Genomic DNA, 18,570 nt, shown 5'->3' on the forward strand with positions numbered 1-18,570 from the left:
CCAGAATGGGTTTAAAATCCAAGGGGACTGCAGTTCAGAAAACATTCAGAGAAAGACAACAGTAAATCATGTGACCCAAACCCCCAGCTAGATGGTGGCATGACTACCCAATACCTGGAGAAACAGGTGTATTTAGCTATTTTAATATAACAGAACAATTTTTTTAGAGTCTGAGAACTGGGGCAAGAACGCAAGAAAAAGACATACAAGTAGTAATAAAATATAAAGAACATAGGTAGATGGCAGGATACAGGAAGCAATGACCAGAAAGCAACATCATTTTTAATGGAAAATATACCTGTACTTTTCAAAACAGTAATTCTTTCTCCTCCTCCAAAATTCACCCAATAAAAGATTTCCTGGAATTCTAGTGAAGTCCAAAAGAAAAACCAGGGACAGAAGATATATATAAAGATATATGGATATCCGAGTCCCCCACCTGGCCACAACCTTGACACTGACAGTACTGTATGCAAGGAAAGAAATGGAATATAGATGAAAGAACATATTGAAAGAAAAAACAGAGAAAGACTCAGCATATTAAATAGTGCAGCTGGGAGATGACGGGGAAAAACGCCTCAGCTTCAAGTATATGTAAAGCAAGCCAAATTTCTGCTGAGGTTCTGCATGTAAGATTTTAGAAAAGGGGAATAGCCCAAAGCCAGCTATTTTTGATGAAACAGTAAGGAGCAGCAGGTGACATGCCCTGAGGAATTAATTTAATTAATCCACAGTGCTCCGGATCAGGAGTCCGCACCACTCAATACAGCGAGAAAGGCTGCACTGGACAGAGAGAAGACTCCACTTTAATAGGAACAGGGACACAGGGCAAAGCAAGAGACCTACAGCTCATTTTTAAAGCCAGCTGTACAGCATTACAGGGCAAAACCAACGTAGTAGGGTAACAATAGGTTTTTCTGCTTTCTGCCTAATGATTTCCCTAAACCCTCCAACCTATTCCCAGCATTATCCAGAAGTCAAGATGGAAGTCTGCTGAATTATGCCGTCTCTGTTATCCTTGCTCTCCCTTCTTACACCAGTGATTCCACAGGAACACAGTTCAGTGGCTGAAGTACAGGCTCAGACCGGCCATCCTGGGCTAAACCAGCTTTCTCAGTCTTGTGAAAAGACCTTGACCAAGTCAGCCTCTGTGCCTAATGTTTTCCTATATGCACAATATGAACCACCCAGCTAGCAGAAGGCGAGAAACACTGAGGGTAACAGCAGTGAAGGTACTTTAATAGAACGCTTTACAATGGAGCAAAACACATAGATTCCTTTGCAGGCAATGTGTACACATATCAGTTAAGAATAACTCAAACTCAGAATGCCAAGCTGCTGAATTATATAAAGGTAGCCAACTATTCTTTTGGTAAAAGGATTATTTAAGCCAACTGACATGTGCACTGTAAATCAATTCTTCATTTAGTTGTCCCACGACCTACACAAACCACAGGTCACTTGTATGAATATCAACACACAAAAACTCTCTCCAGCACAGTGTTAATAAAATATGAAAGGCTGGCAGTGTGTTTATGTACGAATTACACAATCATCACCAAGGAGCAACTTAAGATTAAGATATTCAGAGACAGAAACAGCACCATACCAGACATACAAACTCTCTCCTAGAATCCTCACAAGCCTAAAACTGATCTACACAGTCCATTCACACACTTGTTAGGGCTGCGTATGCTGCAAGGAAAAGTGTGGAAGCAGATCCCTGAGGTCACTCAAAAGGCATTAAGAACTGTCCTCCTCTCCTGAGCAGAAGTGAGGAGGGAAGGTCACCTTTACTCATGCCTTCCCCATGCACATTAACAAATGGTCATTTTAAGGGTTCATCAGTACAAGATTTTATGCTTTGGCACACCAAAATGTATTTACCATTTCTACTGCTGCACCCGTTAATGGTTCACATGCTTGTACTGTGAAAGGGTAGCATGTTCATAGACCAAAGGTGATTTTTCAACATCAGCCACTTCTCAAATCCACATCCTGTTGAACACAGTTCCTTCCTATAACTCTACATTTAATACTGCTGACCAGCAAAACTAACGCACACAGGTTATTGTTCCTGAAAGCTCAAATATTAATCCTGTAGATAAGAAAAAATTGTACTCAAGTCACAGATGAGCAGATACCAAACACGCTCTTAACAAGCAACAGATTCCTTTCTCCTTCCGATTGCTTCTCTTAAGAAATGTCTTCCTGAATCCACCCACATCAGAATAAAGTATCTACAATGTCACTTATGGACAACCTATAAGTTACTACTGTCCTATAAGTACTGCTCATTGATTGCTATGAATATAAAGACCAATGGCTCTTCTGCAAAGTCAGAAATTCACAGTGTAAGGACCATAGAGACAAATATCAAAGATTAGGCAATTTTCCTTGTTGATTAGGAAACTGCAGTGGCTTAAAGCCGAGTGACTGGTTTTCAGAAAGGTTTCTAGTGCTTTGCAGTACAAGGAATTGACATTGAAATCTTTTCCATCCCTCTATGAATATTCCAGTATTCTTAAGTGTTTATGCTGTTGTCTGAATCAAAGCTAGGAAGAAGCGGTCAAGACTCCAAAATCAAGAACCACACAGAGGTACCAATACATAATCATTCAGGTTTTGGTATCTGCTATAAACATCACATGAAAATCAAAGCAAAATGTTTCAGCTGTATTTCCGTAGCTTGTGACCTGTAAATTTATTAGACTACTTCTAAGACTGTACTGCTTTGTCCACAGGTGTTATTCCATAATAGTCTGACTGTAGGGCAATGTTTCTGTTTTTGCAGTTTAATAGAGCTTCTTGTTGTTCCTTCTAGAAAGCACCGGTTATCTTTAAAGCACTTCCTTCACTCCAACGAATTTCTTAGCTAGATAAAGTATTTATAGGTTTACATTACCATTACAGGTGAGTAGTCTATGAATCTACCACCTTTGGAATGTTACGCCATTATATTGGATTATATTATTCTTCTAGTTTTCATATGAAAAAACAAACACAGAGACATCAAGAAGCTGCCTTAAGATTATGTAAGACTTTTGGTTCAGAGAACCAAACTTAAAATTCACCCTTATAAGGTTAATGTCATACCTACATGATCTCTCACTGTCGCCACCTTCCAATTTGCTTATGGACAGTGTACAATACCATATCTGGAACCTACCAAAACCACTTCAAAAATATCCTTTCCTGGAAAAGGCTACACATAGGTTATTTTGCATCAAATCAATAAAACCAGTGTTTCAAGAAAGCTAAATCAAAGTTAAAGAAAGATTTAGTAAGAGCCTTCTGATTTGCCAGCATTCGCAACTACATATATCAAACACATTTTCCAGGAATTTTTTGGTAAATGCACTTAATGCAGTCTGCCGGTATTTCAGAAGAAAAAGAAATTTGACGAATCTGTATATATACAAAGAATTCTTACGAAGACCATCTGTTTTACTAGACATAAGAGGAAACTTGCCTATTAGCAGGTCTTTCTCTTTAACAAGATGGGTTAAAAAGCAGTAGTTTTACATTGTGTCCACTACAACTATGTATATTGTGGGAGACCTTACACAAGGCTGCAATTTACAGCTGCACAACTGGGCAAGAGATGACCTACTGCTGACACTTTCACTTGATTTAGTGAGCAGTTTCAGAAAAGCCACATCCTCACTTTCCTTTCAATTTGGTTTTAAAGAAGAGTAAGTCAAACTGCAGCATTTCCTCAAGAACATCTCTGCTTTTTTCTAAAGGGAAAAAATTGTAATCGTGTTTACATGTTCTACAAACCAGTCAACTGCATATTCTGAATTCAGTGCTTCACTGGAGGGCACGTGGGGGGACCATCTCCAGTCACAGTTTAAGCAGGGATCTGAGGCTGGCCTTTTGCAATACAACAAGTATGACAGAAATAGCAATATAAGGCATTTCCAACCTCTTTTGCCCCCTGCGGCTCATTTTCAATCCCGCAGCATGTCATCCCACCGCTTCAGTTGCTGTAGGCACATCTGTTTCCAGGGCTGTGATGTGAACCAAATCAAAAGAATTCAGATTTGAAGGAAAATGGGACCGGGTGGAGACTGACCACAGAGCTGGTTATAGCAACTTTGAGACAAGGTTAAAGAAGGGAGGCAGTTCAGAGACAGGGCACAGTTACTCCAAAGTGGTGTTATTAAAAACCTCGTATCCAATTTTACAGTCACAGCAGCTGGAGAAACAGGAACTCATATGGGCTTCAGCAAGGACTCATCAAAACAAAAATAATTTCACTTTTACATTTCAAACACCATGTTTTGTAAACAGATAAACTACCTTCCCTAAAGGGAAACAGTGGAGAAGTATTAAGCAACTATACACAATATTGGAACTTCCACATAGAAAGGAGCCCTGTGTGTATGTAAATAAGGAACAAACAGACCAGGACTACAAGAGAGAGGTACTGGCTAATGTTATTGTTAGCAACAAGTCATTTTTCACTGGATGCCTGCATATACTCATGATTTGAAGCCACAGCTCACAACTGAGTAGACAAAAAATGAAGATCTGCATATTAGTTGTGGGTTTTTTAATGACATGACTTAACTTTTCTACATTCCAGCATGCAGTAAAGTCATTAGCAATAGCAGCGTGACTATCAAGGACTCAAGCAGGGAAAATGATGACACAGGCACACCACTCCCAAGTGCATAGTCCAGAACAGGCAACAGCTGGGCCATCCCAGCTGCCTGCAGGCATGCTCTTTGAGGCCCAGAGCAAAACCAAATGGAAACTGAAAGCCCTGCAGCCCAGAGGATGACAAGGGGGTGAAGATGAGTTAAGAAATGCGATGTTTCAGGAAAACATGGTCATTGGTGCAACCGACTTCCCTCTCAAGTCAGAGACAAGGAGAGCTCCAGGCTTCTGTGGACCATATCAAGCAAAATGCTACACGCGACATACACTCCTAAGTGTCTGCCTCATTCAAAATGCAGCTTTAAGCCACAGGTCATTATTTGAAGAAACTGCTTTAAGCTGCTTTATCAGCTTTCACTACTGCAGGGATATACAGCAGCAGAAGTACATTCCAGTTGCACCACAGCAGACACAAATGTTTCATTAACATGGTTAAGACCAGCTATGGAGGCATTTCCTTCACAGGCAGGAGCCTACACCAAGCCTGTTCAGAGCAACAATATGAGCCCACCTTACCTTCAAATACCAAAAGGGATTCTACACATGAAAATGAGTAATCCAGTTTCTTTTAGCTTTCCCCTCTTGAAAGAAATCTTTCACTGGAACAGATTTAATTCTGCAAAGCATGTAAAATGTTTCTGTGATCAGTCGCGCTCCTACTATCCACTTTCCCTATCAACATTTGCATTATCTGCACCAGATTCTCCAGCCTCTGGAAAAATGCAACACTACTATGCCATGCCAAATGTTTTGGCAGGGCCTTTTCAGGAGGGGAAGAGGTGGAAGGAAGAGATCAAAGCTGCTTTTATTCTCACGGCCTGTCTGCCAGGAGATGCTGTCACTTTCAGTGTGTCAAAGCTGACTCAAATGTCAGGAACAAGCAAAACACAAAGTAGAAATACAGGTATTTTCATTCCACTTCCAAGGGAAGACAAAAGGGTACACTACGGCTATTTTAAGTATTACAGAGACACTTTTAAGCATGCTAATCATAAAAAAAGAAATGGCCTCTCATGTTAACTCCTAGCAGATTCATCTGTGACAATGCCAGCACAGAAGCTGGCAAGATTTAGTACCTCTAGTTCTAAAAGAAAGTTCTACTCCAGGCTTGGAGTTGCAAGAGGGTTGAAGCAAGTTAAATTAGCAGGCTTGTAAAGAAAGATACCATCTACCACCAACTCACACTACGTGCGATTTTAAAATGTGCTTTTAGCCCTGAATTTTGGAAAGTATCATATTTACAATGACTTGTGAAAGAAAAAAGTAGAACTAACCTGGCACAGGGAGGTAAAATACTCCCCCTGATGACTCAAAACCAGTATTAGTTCTCTGATCTTTCAGAAGCATTGACTCAACTTATTGAGACTAAAAGACAGATCAAAAGAAGTTTTCATTCGGCTCAGCAAAATCACAGTGCTTCTCCCACTGATTCAGATGCTCTTGGTGTTAGGTATATGAAAGCCTTCCACTGATATTTAGCATCAAATGAGTTACAAGTTTGACTTAAAACAGTTTACGAAGATTAACTCAAAACCTATTCAACTGCAAAATGGGGAAAAAGCCTACTCATTCAAAACACCGATAACTACCCCCATACTGCAACCCAGATCTTTAACACATCTGCTCTAAACAGCCCATCTTTACCACTCCCTGCAGATGTAAGACTTGGACTCAATAGAAGCAATATGCATCCCATATGACAGTTCCCTTCACACTGTTGAGGATACCTGAAAAGCCCTCCTCTCTGAAGACCACTGTCACTGGAAAAAACTGCTTGCAGGCTGCAAAACCTGACAGCTCATTGCATTAGTACTGTTTAAAACATGACACAAAACAAGGTAAGACAGAGAAATTCTGATCAGAAGTTAACAGGACTCACTAACGCACTGATGGCTTGCATTGCTTTACCACTTCCAAACCATCCTTCCTAGTCATGACAGGACAGTTTCATCCCTGCTCTTCAGAAGAAAATTGACCTTCCTCATCTTCCTTCAGCTGAGCTAGTCCAGGGAGCTTTTAATTAACAGCAACTCTCTAAAAAATGTGTCACAGTTAACAGCCTTAATCTGGGGCTGGCTTGTTTAAATGGCACTTTTTTTCCCTCATTAAGTAGGAGCAAGTCCCTCCCTGCAGTGCTACAAACAAGGTGTTCAGTTTGCCCATCAAACGCTGCCCCGAGTCCTTCATCCAACACTTGACAGAAGCCAGAAGGACCTAGCAGTAAAAGACTACCCTATCCACTGCTCCTCACCTGACACTCACTTGCAAGAACCTGCTACCAGCTACCGACAGAAACAGGATACCGGCATAATGCGGTTTTAGATTGACTCTCATTACAGCCACTTCTGTAAGTCTCTGGCAGCTCAAGCACAGCTTGAGACAAGGAACAACGTAACCGAGTACATTCATACCCTACCGGCTAGAAACAGTGTCAAACCGGCCCCTGTGCCTCAGGAACGCCATCCGAGCCAAGTCACGACCCTTGCCCCATAGTACACAGCCATGCTGCCAGGCCGCTTCCCTAGTGCTGGGGAAGGAACCCAGCAGAGCCGCAACCCACCACAGCGCACCAGCACACATTTGGGGACCACATCCATGCTAGCTGCAGACACACGTGTTAGCGCACGGGAGTTGTAACTTCCCTGCTCTGTCCACTGAACATATGCATCCCAAGCACGCCGAGGTTTTTTCGCTTGTGCAATTTTATTGCTTGTACTACTATGGGACCTCTTTAGTGCAAGTTTTGCTATACTAGAAGTATGATGACTGTTCCACATTTACTTTTTATCACCTTTCTTGGCATGGACATAATGGATATTTCGCTGCAGGGTGAGATACACTCATCTTTAGCTGACTAGTCTTGAGAAGGCTTTTAAAAGGAATAAAGGGCTACACTTTTTGGACTCGAGCAATAAAAACACTGATGCCCATCTATGGTCCTTTTCTTCTAATAGATCTAGTTATGCCTTTTTAGAGAGAACACACACAAATTGCACAGACACAGCACAGCTAAGCAGCCACGCACACTCTTTGATATCCACCCCCACAAAGACAGTAGTTAACTCAGTGATTTTGGTATAAAGAAATTGGGCTTGACGACTTTCTTGCCAATGGGAATCTAGTAGTCATACATCTAAAACCTCAGCCAAAATCAAAATGTTGCCTCCCACATTCATGGCAGAGTCCACATGAAAAATAATTCCACAAAATCTTTACCCTGAGCAGCACAAAAAGGGAGCAGATTTGTTTGAAATAAGGCTGAAGTTTACCTGTGACTGAGGAGATGCAGGCTTACAGCCAAAGCCAAAACTACAACCCATGTTAACGGCTCCTTACAGAACTGTTGTTCAACTTGGGTATCCACCAGAACTCCCAGGCTGCTTTCTGCAGACCTGCCTTCCAGCCACCCAGGCCCCAGTATGCGTACAGGTATACGGGGTGGCCCACACAGGGTATGCCACCTGCTGCATGAGGAGGAACCACCCCCAGGAGCAGGACTTCACATCTCCCTTTGTTGAACTTCATGAGGTTCCCACCTGTCTTATTTCTCAAGCCTATCCAGGTACCTGAACAGCAGCACAAGCACCTGGTACATCACCTTCTCATCAATCAACAGAAATGAGTATCAAGCTCAAAGAACCTAAAGCTCCAGAGAAAAATTCTGCTCGACAGGCTCCAGTGAGGGGCAGAAATGTACTACAGGTGGTCTGGAGAGCCAGCATCAATCACCCTCTCCAAGGAAGTCTGCACCCATTTCCTCACCAAGAAAGCCAGCAGTTCTCTTGAACTGCACTATCTTGATGTCTTCCTACTTTTAGGAGTTATTAGAAGTATAGTTTTAGCAGCAACTTAAGGAGAAACAGTTATCTAAAAAAATCCATCAGTCATTTTCTTACAGAACAGGAATCCATTTTCCAGTTAGAATAATTAAACCCTTACAAATCCTTATTAGTCTGACCATTTAGTCAAAAAATGCCTGAGGCTTACATAAATGAATGCTTACCAAGACTGAATTGGAGACATTTGAACATGAAGACAAAATAAGGCAATTTTTGGTTATGTAGTTGTGGTTCACTTTCAAAATTTCCCATTTATTTACATTTTAATGTAAATTAATACTTCCAATCATTTCCCAAGCCAAACTTTAATGACTTCCCCCTATAGTTCAGTTATCAATTAATCTCTTAGAACTCTCAGAATATTAATGTTTCCTACATTGTTTCAGCTTTAAATCTCAGGAAGCTTTCCTTCCATCACTTTTTCCAGATGGATTTTAATTAAACATTAATAGTCACAAATATTTGAACATCTTCACAGGTGAAGATCTCCCCGAATGATTAAAAAAGGTAAAACTGAAAAAAAAGGAAAAAAATAAAGCAATGAAGATACAAGCAAATTAGCACACTCACACTGGGGCCAGAAAATTCCTAGGAGGAAGGAGCCAGCCTGCTCACCAGAGTCTCAATTTCTCTCCCAAGCCTGGGCAGTTGCAGATTTTGGAGCATCAGCCTTCCTTTAGATGTTGTGGCTCAAAACATTTGCTTTCATTGCCACCTTTACCTCCTCCAAGGTTTCTGGAGATGTTAGATGCAAGTTTTGCAGCTCAGCAATGTGATGTCAGATTGGCTCTTCCTTAACAATTGACACTGTAAAGAGAGCCATACCTACACCAGAATTTTAAAGGTGCTGCACTGGTGGCAACCTATAAATGTTTCTGTAGTGAAGTCCCCCCAAGAAAAGAGGAAGAGCAAAGATAAATTGAGCAGCGCAGATGCAGCTACATGATGAGTACTGAAAGGCCATGATAGCAGCTGTTTACAGGAATTCCAACAAACTTAAATTTAAAAAAATGTTAAAAAAAAACAGTAACTGCAATTCCAAAATCCTAAGAAATGAACTTTCATCCATCAGGGTAAAAAATGCACCATCTTTTCCACACCAATATCACATCTGGTCACATGAAAAATTAGTAATATTCACCTTAAAACACAACAGGTTCCCTTCTCCAGCATTTCTGTTTTGAACTAACCCACTCAAGATCAAACTTATTCAGAAAGTCCCAGTTCCAGCAAATAGCATTTTCACACCAAATTGTCGGTAAATAGCTATAAATTACTCCCCTGTAATAGCTATCAATTACTGCCACCAAAGGCCATGGATAAGTTCAGCTGCAATTTATTAGCTTCTTGCTACAGAACCTTTTACAGATTTCTTTTGGAGTGTTATTTCAGGCATTAAAAATCAGCAGAACCTGATAGCACATCACAACATTAAGTGCCAAAGGCACAAAGCAGAGAACATAGATCCATGAGACGGCTGTATCAACTGCTATTTTAAAGCACAGCCTCAATGAACACCACAGGTATCTGCTCCTGAGATCATCCAGTCAGGCATAACAGGACCAGCAGCTATATTTGATCATAATTCTTATGCAAAGCCTGGAGACAAAATATCTCAGGCATTGAATCAACATGAATACATGAGGGGAAAAAACCACCTGGAATACAAGGATGCCTCCAAATCATGAGCTTTCTTATGCTATCACATCAGTAACACAGATCACTATCTGGGGAACTACTCTAAATAGAAAAACATCACTCCAATCAACCATTCCCTCTTATGCTTTCTAACAGGACAAAAATACACTTCTCAGGATCTAAGCCAAGCCTGAGTCTCTGTAGTGGTCTTTGAAATCAAGTTGCTTTGTTTAGTACTGCTTAATGTATAGACCTGTGTGTTACCACTGCACTATGAACTGCAGCGTTAGAGAACTATATAGACTAACTTAGGTATTGGAACAGCCCAATTACATACCCACCAACGACCAGATGAAATTCTTCTGCCAGCGCAATGATGGTGCCATCCAAATAAAATCCTGGCTTTCATCACTATCTGCAGGAGCTAGTAAGAAGCTAAGACTGAACTAGAAGCAAATGATTGCTGGTTGTCTTCTCATGAGAGAGTGAGGCTACAGCTCCTACACCAACCACACACACCTGCTGGAATTAGTGCAGAGGCTCAGATGTCAGCATTGCACAGCTGTTCTCAATCTGAAAGCTGCCATCCTCAGAGCAATGGCTCTTTTCTTTTACAAACACATGCTTATCTCTTCCAATTCTCATGTAACATGACCACCTGCCAAAACCCAATGCTATTCTAGCACTTCCTTAATAACCTTGCACAAAAAAGGTGGGTCAGCAATAGTTCCAGATCCTGGAGTTTGCTAAAATGTAATTTTTTTTTTCTTCCTTTTAAATGCTTAAGTGCCAATTTAAAAGGGTAAAGATCTTTAAGTTTCAGAACCATCAGTGCCTATAGCAATTCTCTGTGCAAATCTATTGTTTCATTCTGTGATTAGCAGAAACTGCCTCAGGAGACCAGGCCAAAATTCACTGCCAGTACAGCCTCGCACTCAACTCCAGGCAGCCTTCAGCTGATTTACTGTTATCTACACACACACACACAAATTAATGAGAAATAGCTAAAGTTATTGTATCATAGGTTATGTGTCTCCCTTTGGGTGGAAGTTTGCAGTCTGACCTTTCATTTCAGCAAAACCATCTAAAAAAAGCTGAAGACAGACTTCCTGGATAAAAGGCGTACTTCATTAAAAGGTTACACTTCCACAAAATGAATGAAAATACTTACTTTCTTACCTGAATAGCCACAGTTTTGAGGTTTTATCACTAAACCATAAGGACAAGTATTAATTGCAACATCACAATTAAAGAAGCTTGCCCACTAATAACCTAAAAGTATTGTGTTACCTGGAGTTTCTTTTTAAACTATTTACAGATGAAGGGTGGCAGGGCACAGTCAGATGAGCTCAAACTGACAGCAGCCAACAAGCAAAAAAGGTTATTGCTCCCCTTGTCACCCTCCATTGAAGGCTGCCATCCCTTCTGTTCCGCTAGCTGTCTGCTCAATTCCCTAACTCTACTCTTTGAGGTGATCTACATTTTAGAAAGAAATACTGGCTTAGGAATCAGAACAGGGGGAGCCAGGAAAAAAGTTAGAACAATTTCTTAACTCATTTTAGCAGCAACTAAAAACCACATCTGACTGTTCTCTAAACAGGAATTTGTTGCATTTGCTGTTCATGTTAATATTTGAAGGCTTCCTTGGGCAAGCTTACAAGAGAACACACACAGCACACCCAAAGAAAAGCAAGAGGGAGACTGTCTTCAGCAGAGGAGGGCTGAAGTCAGTAGTTATTGGAATGCACCAGGAAAACAGATTTGTTTCCAGCAAGTGACAGACATCAAAACAAAAGAACCCTCAATGGACACGTTCTCTTAGGAAGCCAGAGGAGTTCAGGAAGCTAGAAGAGTTTAGTAGCTAGAACTGGCATCTTTTGGACACACAAGGTTATAATCTCAGCTGATCCTAAAATACTGGATGTCTTCAAGTGATTCTGGGAGCGTCATCTGTGGCACAGAAAAAAAAAGTTGTTTTCTTAGACTGTCACTGCTAGAGCAGACTCTTTTTAGAGATGAAAACTTGAGACTCTCATCAAGGAGTTAAACCAACACTAATCCAAAAACCACTCTGTTTTTTTTTTCTTCTCCCACAAACTGGTATTGCACCTGAAGCATTTAAGAACTTTGGTAAACCAAACCCAAAACTTAGTCTTTCAGCACAACAAATCATCTGAAAACCAACATCCACCGCAAAAGCATGCCCAGCACAGAAACTGCTCTGCAGACAGACCAGCAAGCAGCAGCTGTTACAGCCTCCCCATCCCCACCACACATGACAAACCCTCACATCTCTACGCCAGGATGCTCTGCAGACCAAGCAGTCAAACTTCTCACAGGTATACAATGTGAACTAACCACACTCCTCCCGTTAAGAAACGGTTCACATATCCAATTCATGCTCTTCCTTAGCAAAAAAATTAATTAATGGGAACCAAGCCACACCAGCCTGTGCTTTCCCCTAGCAATGACACAAGCATATCCCACTTTTGAGACCTACTTCTGGAGGAGTATGAGGAGACAAGACGTGCAGGGGTTTCACAGCAAGCTGCGGCTCACACACACCAGCACTGGCACAGGCGGGTTCAGCCAGGACCACATCTCACTGCCATGGCTTTAAGGAGTCAAAACCAAACAGCAGTGCAACACAAACAGCAAGCACCCCAGCCCCAACAGGAGCACTGAAGACTGGAGCTACAGGTTATCCCAGCTGAAGGGTGACACAGTGAACAATCACAGCACCACGCACCCTGAAGGGACTGTTCTACAACAGCACTTTCACCTTGCCAGTCAGTCAACCACGACTGGCCTGCATCATAGCACCACACACCCTGAAGGGACTGTTCTACAACAACACTTTCACCTTGCCAGTCAGTCCACCACGACTGGCCTGAATCATGTTAAGTTCAGTCGTAACAGAACCCAATCAAAAGTCACTTTTCTTTCATTTCTCCAATTTTAACCATTATTCAGCCTCATACTTGTGGTAATGCACGCTCACCACTCCTTACAGACAAGTGATATTAAACCTTACTATGACAACCCACTAAAGCCTAAGATGCTTGTTCAACACTCTCCCACCAGCAGTGATTCACAAACACCAAGCCTCTACAGGTGCAATATCGCTCCCAGAAAAGGCTACAGTCTTTTTGATTCAAACTAGTATACCTGGAGATCATGAAAAACACATTTATTTGCTAACAGGATAATCAACATGGAAACTAGCTTCCAGAAAAACAGCCAGCAACTCACAAGGACAGGCCACAAAGGATTTTTTGTAAGGGATACCAACCATCTCAAACAAATCTGAGAAATACAGAAATTTGCCCATTTGTCTCTGAAGAGACAGAAGTGTCTGTAAACGTCTCATCATAACCCATCACACAAGTTGCATCAACAGCATCCATCTCAACATCTCAGTGCCCTTTAATGTTCTTTGAAACTTTTTAGACAACTTGTAGGGCAGTTTTAGGGCAACATTCTCCAATGCACACAATTTCACCTTTCAGGTTACTTCTTCACATCAAAAGAAAACTTCATCTTACACTCAAATTCTTTGCATTCCACATACTAGCATTCACTTTTAGTCACACAAGTTTGAATAATGGAGCTGCAGTTACTGCAAACACCACTTAAATGATGCTTTTCATGAAATGGCATGTTTTACAAAGATAGAACAACCTTATCTTACAGAGAAGGAAATAACCTTGCTACGGATATACAGCCAGGGACACACAGAATCTATGTACTCTTACAGATTCTCAGAGCTACTGCAGGAATTGTTGCATCGTTCACAGAACAGCAGCTTTTTGGAAAATGAGCACCAATTTTAATTGATGGAATTACATAGACCATAACTTATTGGTATACAAGTAAAAAAAAACTGCACCCATTTGGATCACAGACTCCAAGTCCCTGGCACGCTAAAACACACACCAAAATTGTAATGGTTCAGCAAACCATTTCACACCTGGAGCTCTGGTGTGTGCCTCCAGTTTTCATGAAAGCAGTTCAGAGGAAACAAAACTACTGTTGTGCCCAATGCTGTTTTAGTATACTACCACAGCCATATAACAACATCCAGGTTAGACTGAGGAACACATATTTAAAGTCTGCTGCACTAAGTTGTGCCCATCTGCAACAGAGAAATTTACCAAGCTATCCCCCTCCTGATCCTAGCTCTGCTTGTAGGGGAATGACAGGAGGAATAACTGCAGTATAGACAAAGACCCTCTTCTCAACCACAGCACTTCACTGCCAGTTACAGTTTAGCCTAGCATTGCAGACAGTCCATCTTGCTGTCCTGTTACAGGATCATCATCATCAGTCCATTAAGCCAGACAGGTAGGTAGTTTAGATCAGTGTCCCTCCAGTATCATCTCACCCTCAACCACTGGTGCTCATGAATAAAAAGCTCTTCAGAACAGTGTGTCTGCTAAATACATAATGTACAGCAGTGGAGTACCCTGAATGATTCAGTCAGGTATCTACTTTCAACATATTAGTTTTCCTTTTTAAAAAAAGGAAATAACAAATAAACAGTCTTTTCCGGAAGACAGCGATGTGTTTGGCTACCTTTCGTTGTAATCCACAAATAATTGATACGACTGCCACTGCCCTGGAGCATTAGCATGAACACTCACATCACAGAAAAGATAACCATGTCCAAGTAGTTTACAAATGGAGGGTAACAGATGTTATCAGTGCACACTGGCCTCTTCTAAGCCTATACAGAGGAAGTTACCCAACTTCCTCATTCCTGGTTTAGAATTCTATGTGAAAGTACAGCTAAAAGCCTTTAAGGTAAAATACAGTCATGAAGGCTGGTGAATTTCTGTGCTTCTTGAACAACTAAGGTTCCCCGTCTTCTGTGACCCGGGCAGGACAAAGCTCCACAGTCACAAAGCAAAGCTCACCCAGCTCTGCTGGTCTTGCACAGCATAGGCAGATTGCCCTATAAGACTGGCTGCTTTCTATGACCAACAAAGACCTGTGCATAGGAAGGCAAGCAAGACCTACTTATTTTCTAGCCTTCACTGAAGATACTTTCCAATTCAAGGCAGGTATCTCCTAACTTAATCTGAACAGTCCATCTAACCAAACAGAGAAACCACCACTGCCTTCCAGGTGCATTTCAATGACAACTTAATGTCTGTCAAATTCATGGAAGAAAATCTCTGTAGACCTTGGTGGCATTTAAGAACCGAATGGGTAAGCAGCGAAGACTCAGGTCACACAACACAAGCTCTCCTGAAAGGAATCTTTTGAATATTCCTACAGCAGGTTCGAACAAGTCACTCTCCGTATAATGCCAGCTGGATATTCTGGTGCTCCTACAGTCCCACTGTCCGTATGTATATTCCACTGCTAAAACCATGAATAACGGTGCAGATCAATCTGAATCTAGGCAAAGTAAGCCTAGAGTTCTCGTCGCCCTTTAATCAGATAGCCTTTTCTTCCCATTTGTTATGAAGTCATAGTAGGCATACATACCTTGAAATTGCTCAAGCTAGCTTGTCTCTTTGCATAGATATGATCACAGTTGTAATCCGAATGTCTTCAACAGAGGTCTAATTTTTAAAATACTCAGAAGTATAAATTCCACAGGAAACAGGACAGTCACGGGAGGGAAGAAGATACGATTTATCAGCTTCTACATTTGTAGATGTCTGCAGTCAGTAGTGTAGGTAATTTTCAGAGTAAATCTTGGCAATAAAGCTTCTTTGTAGAGGAGAAAGACCTGCCAAAATTAGCAAGCATAGTAAGAAACACCATTAACGCCTGATAAGGAACAAAACAGCCCCACAGATTCAGAGTCTCCTCTGAATTAACTCTTACTTGAAATACTGTGTTTCTGCTAGCTTTGACATATTTAAAATCAGAAGCAGCCTCAAGTTCTCATTCGCTGAGTACTTTAATACATTATCTCAAGGAGGAAAATGGTTTAAGCATTCAGGTAATGTTTGATCATAACAGAGCATGCAACACAACGCCACACCACAAAGTGCCTTGTTTCACACAAAGCTTCCCAGCTCATTAAACGCCTTGATGTTCACTGCCCGTTGTCACACAGGAATGCTTGTGTGACCAGTGTCTGACTAAAGAATTAAGCTGCTTTCCAAAATGAGGACCAACACAGAGAGCAATGGAAGTAGAACACAGCACAGATATAAGGTACGTACTAGGGGAGTTCCTGCATGGCATAAGCATTTAGGAGTGTTGGTGTACTTCTGAGCTTACCTAATTAGGAATTAAGTTCATAAAATGTAAACACTTTGGGGCAGAGACTTTCTGCCTCTGTGTTGGCATTTCACATAGTATGGCAGATCTAGGTTCCAAATCAAAACTGTCCAGTGTTACTGTGATACAAGTTTCTGTACTTTTGGTACAACAGCAGGATTCTTTACAAATAAAAAAGGTCAGCTAATTTTGCAATATCATAAAAAGCTTCTGAAAGTCTGAAGATATGTCATTTTGCAAGACATATGTTTAACTCCATACAAGTACTTGTTTCCTCCTTTTTTCTTTTTCCTTCCATGACCATTTGAACATGCTTGGTTGGAGGAACAATTTTAAGCTGGAGCTTATACTCAAGCTTAAAGAATCAGTTCACTGTGCCATGACAACATACAGTATCTCAACTGTTCAGGGGATTTATGAGGCAGACTACTCACTTTCTAGTAGTGCTGACAAATCACATCTAGCCTGCCACCTTCACATTGCATTTCACATATCTTCACTTTTTCCAAAGATGCCAGTTTATCCCATATTAAACACTGCTGAGTTCACAGAACGACAGCCCAGTTGAGGCTGGCAGGGACCTCAGGAGGTCACCTGGTCCAACCCCCTGCTCAGACAGGGCCACCCAGAGCTGGGTGCCCACAAACCACTTCAACAAGCCTCACTGTAGAAATGCTACCCGCTCTCCCTCACCCTGGAGAGTTAGCATGAGTGCCCTATTAGTTCTAAAGAGACTCACATCCTTATCATAAGCGTACATCTTCTCTATAAGTATCGTTTAGTCAAGCAGCATTCAAGCGCACTGCAGCAATCACCTTTCACAATGCCTCAGAGGACAGAGGCAAAGGAGAACCACTAACCATATTTAAGGTGTGAGGAAACTTCAGGTCCATCAAGGGGAAGCTAGTCAGGCAGCTCACCTGAGCAACAGCTTAAACGCAGTGATTCCCAGCTACCAGTGATCCCAAAGCCCAGCTTTCACTAGAAGATGACAGCTGAAACTGGCTGAGAACAACACACCACACTGTGAACACACACTGGAGAAGCAAGTGGAGAAAGATGACTCCTCCCCCAGACCTCTGAGCAAAAATTCCTAGAAACCCAGCCCAAGATATTATCACACCATTTTTTTCTGAACAGTTCAAAAACAAGGTCTGCCTAACTCCAGTGCAAGCCCCAGCAGCCTGCTCAATACAAACGCCACCAGCTTATAGACAAGCACCAAAGCATCCACCAGAACAGATGACTCGCTAGATATAACCCATTTCCTAAGGAAAGTACCTCTTTAAACACACAGAAAAAAACCTGTCGTCTTTTAATGATTTCTGGTTTGTATCTGAACTAGATGCAGGTTTTAATTATTGGATCTTTAGCTACAACAAGATGGTACAGACCTGCTTAAAAAACAAAAGCCGGCAACTTCTATGTGGTACATGGGGGACGGGACACCCCCACACTTTTTAGTGGCAAAAACCTGAAGCTATCCACAACATGCTGACCTTGCTTAAGACAGGACCACCAGTGAGAAGCAAGGACTGGGCCACTTGCTCTCCATAGTCAGGAGGACGGTCCTGCACTGGCTCTGGTGCAGGGCATTACCAGTAGCCCAGACAGGGGGTATTAACAGCTTCCACCTTGCAGCAGAACCTGATTGTAAGGTCTGTGGCCGATGGACACTGTTTCTGATGCAGTGGTAGTTATGTTTCTCCCGCTATGCTTCCAATTGTACCTTTACCCCTGCAGCTCGCACCGTTACACCTTCTGCCCACCAAGAAGCCTCCTTAAGTTTCCTCACAGATCGAATCTTGTAGCGAAGGTGACACCTCGACCCCATGTATGTGCTTTGCTGGCCCCAGCATCCGTTACCCGGTAGTTCTGGTGTCAGGGGCAACAGCGGCTGTACGCACAGATTAAGCTGACAGTTTCAGTTCTAAGCCTCACGACATTTGGTACCTGTAGAGCTCAGGAGGCACTGCTTTACATCTGCAGTCCTCTCCTATAACGGCCGGTCTCGGAACACCCGTTTTTACAACGGCAAAACGGGAGCTCCCTCAACATGCCAGCACAACGGGACAACGAGCCCCGCGGCGCTGCGGCGGGCAGCCACAGGCGAGGAACGCGCCCGGGCCTCAGCCCGCCCCGGGCCGCCGGCCAGGCCGGGCGCGCTCGCGTCCTCCGAAACAAAGGG

The 18,570-nt window shown here is 42.1% G+C and overlaps 1 protein-coding gene across 7 annotated transcripts in view; it reads right to left on the reverse strand.

The window, feature by feature from the left end:
- Positions 1–18,570, reverse strand: part of TMCC1 (transmembrane and coiled-coil domain family 1) — a 134,294-nt gene that overhangs the window by 115,271 nt on the left and 453 nt on the right. For 4 of the 7 annotated variants that reach the window (XM_037382961.1, XM_037382960.1, XM_037382957.1 and 1 more), the window contains exon 2: positions 15,636–15,882. The exons of 1 other annotated variant lie outside the window; for it this stretch is intronic. The gene's annotated coding sequence lies outside the window, so the exon portion shown is untranslated. Of the gene's footprint in view, positions 1–15,635; positions 15,883–17,242; positions 17,415–18,570 lie in introns of those variants that run through there. 2 more of the 7 variants (XM_037382958.1, XM_037382959.1) reach the window with 2 other exon arrangements.

The sequence above is a fragment of the Falco rusticolus genome, chromosome 4 (assembly GCF_015220075.1).
Source record: "Falco rusticolus isolate bFalRus1 chromosome 4, bFalRus1.pri, whole genome shotgun sequence".
Taxonomy (NCBI): Eukaryota; Metazoa; Chordata; class Aves; order Falconiformes; family Falconidae; genus Falco; species Falco rusticolus.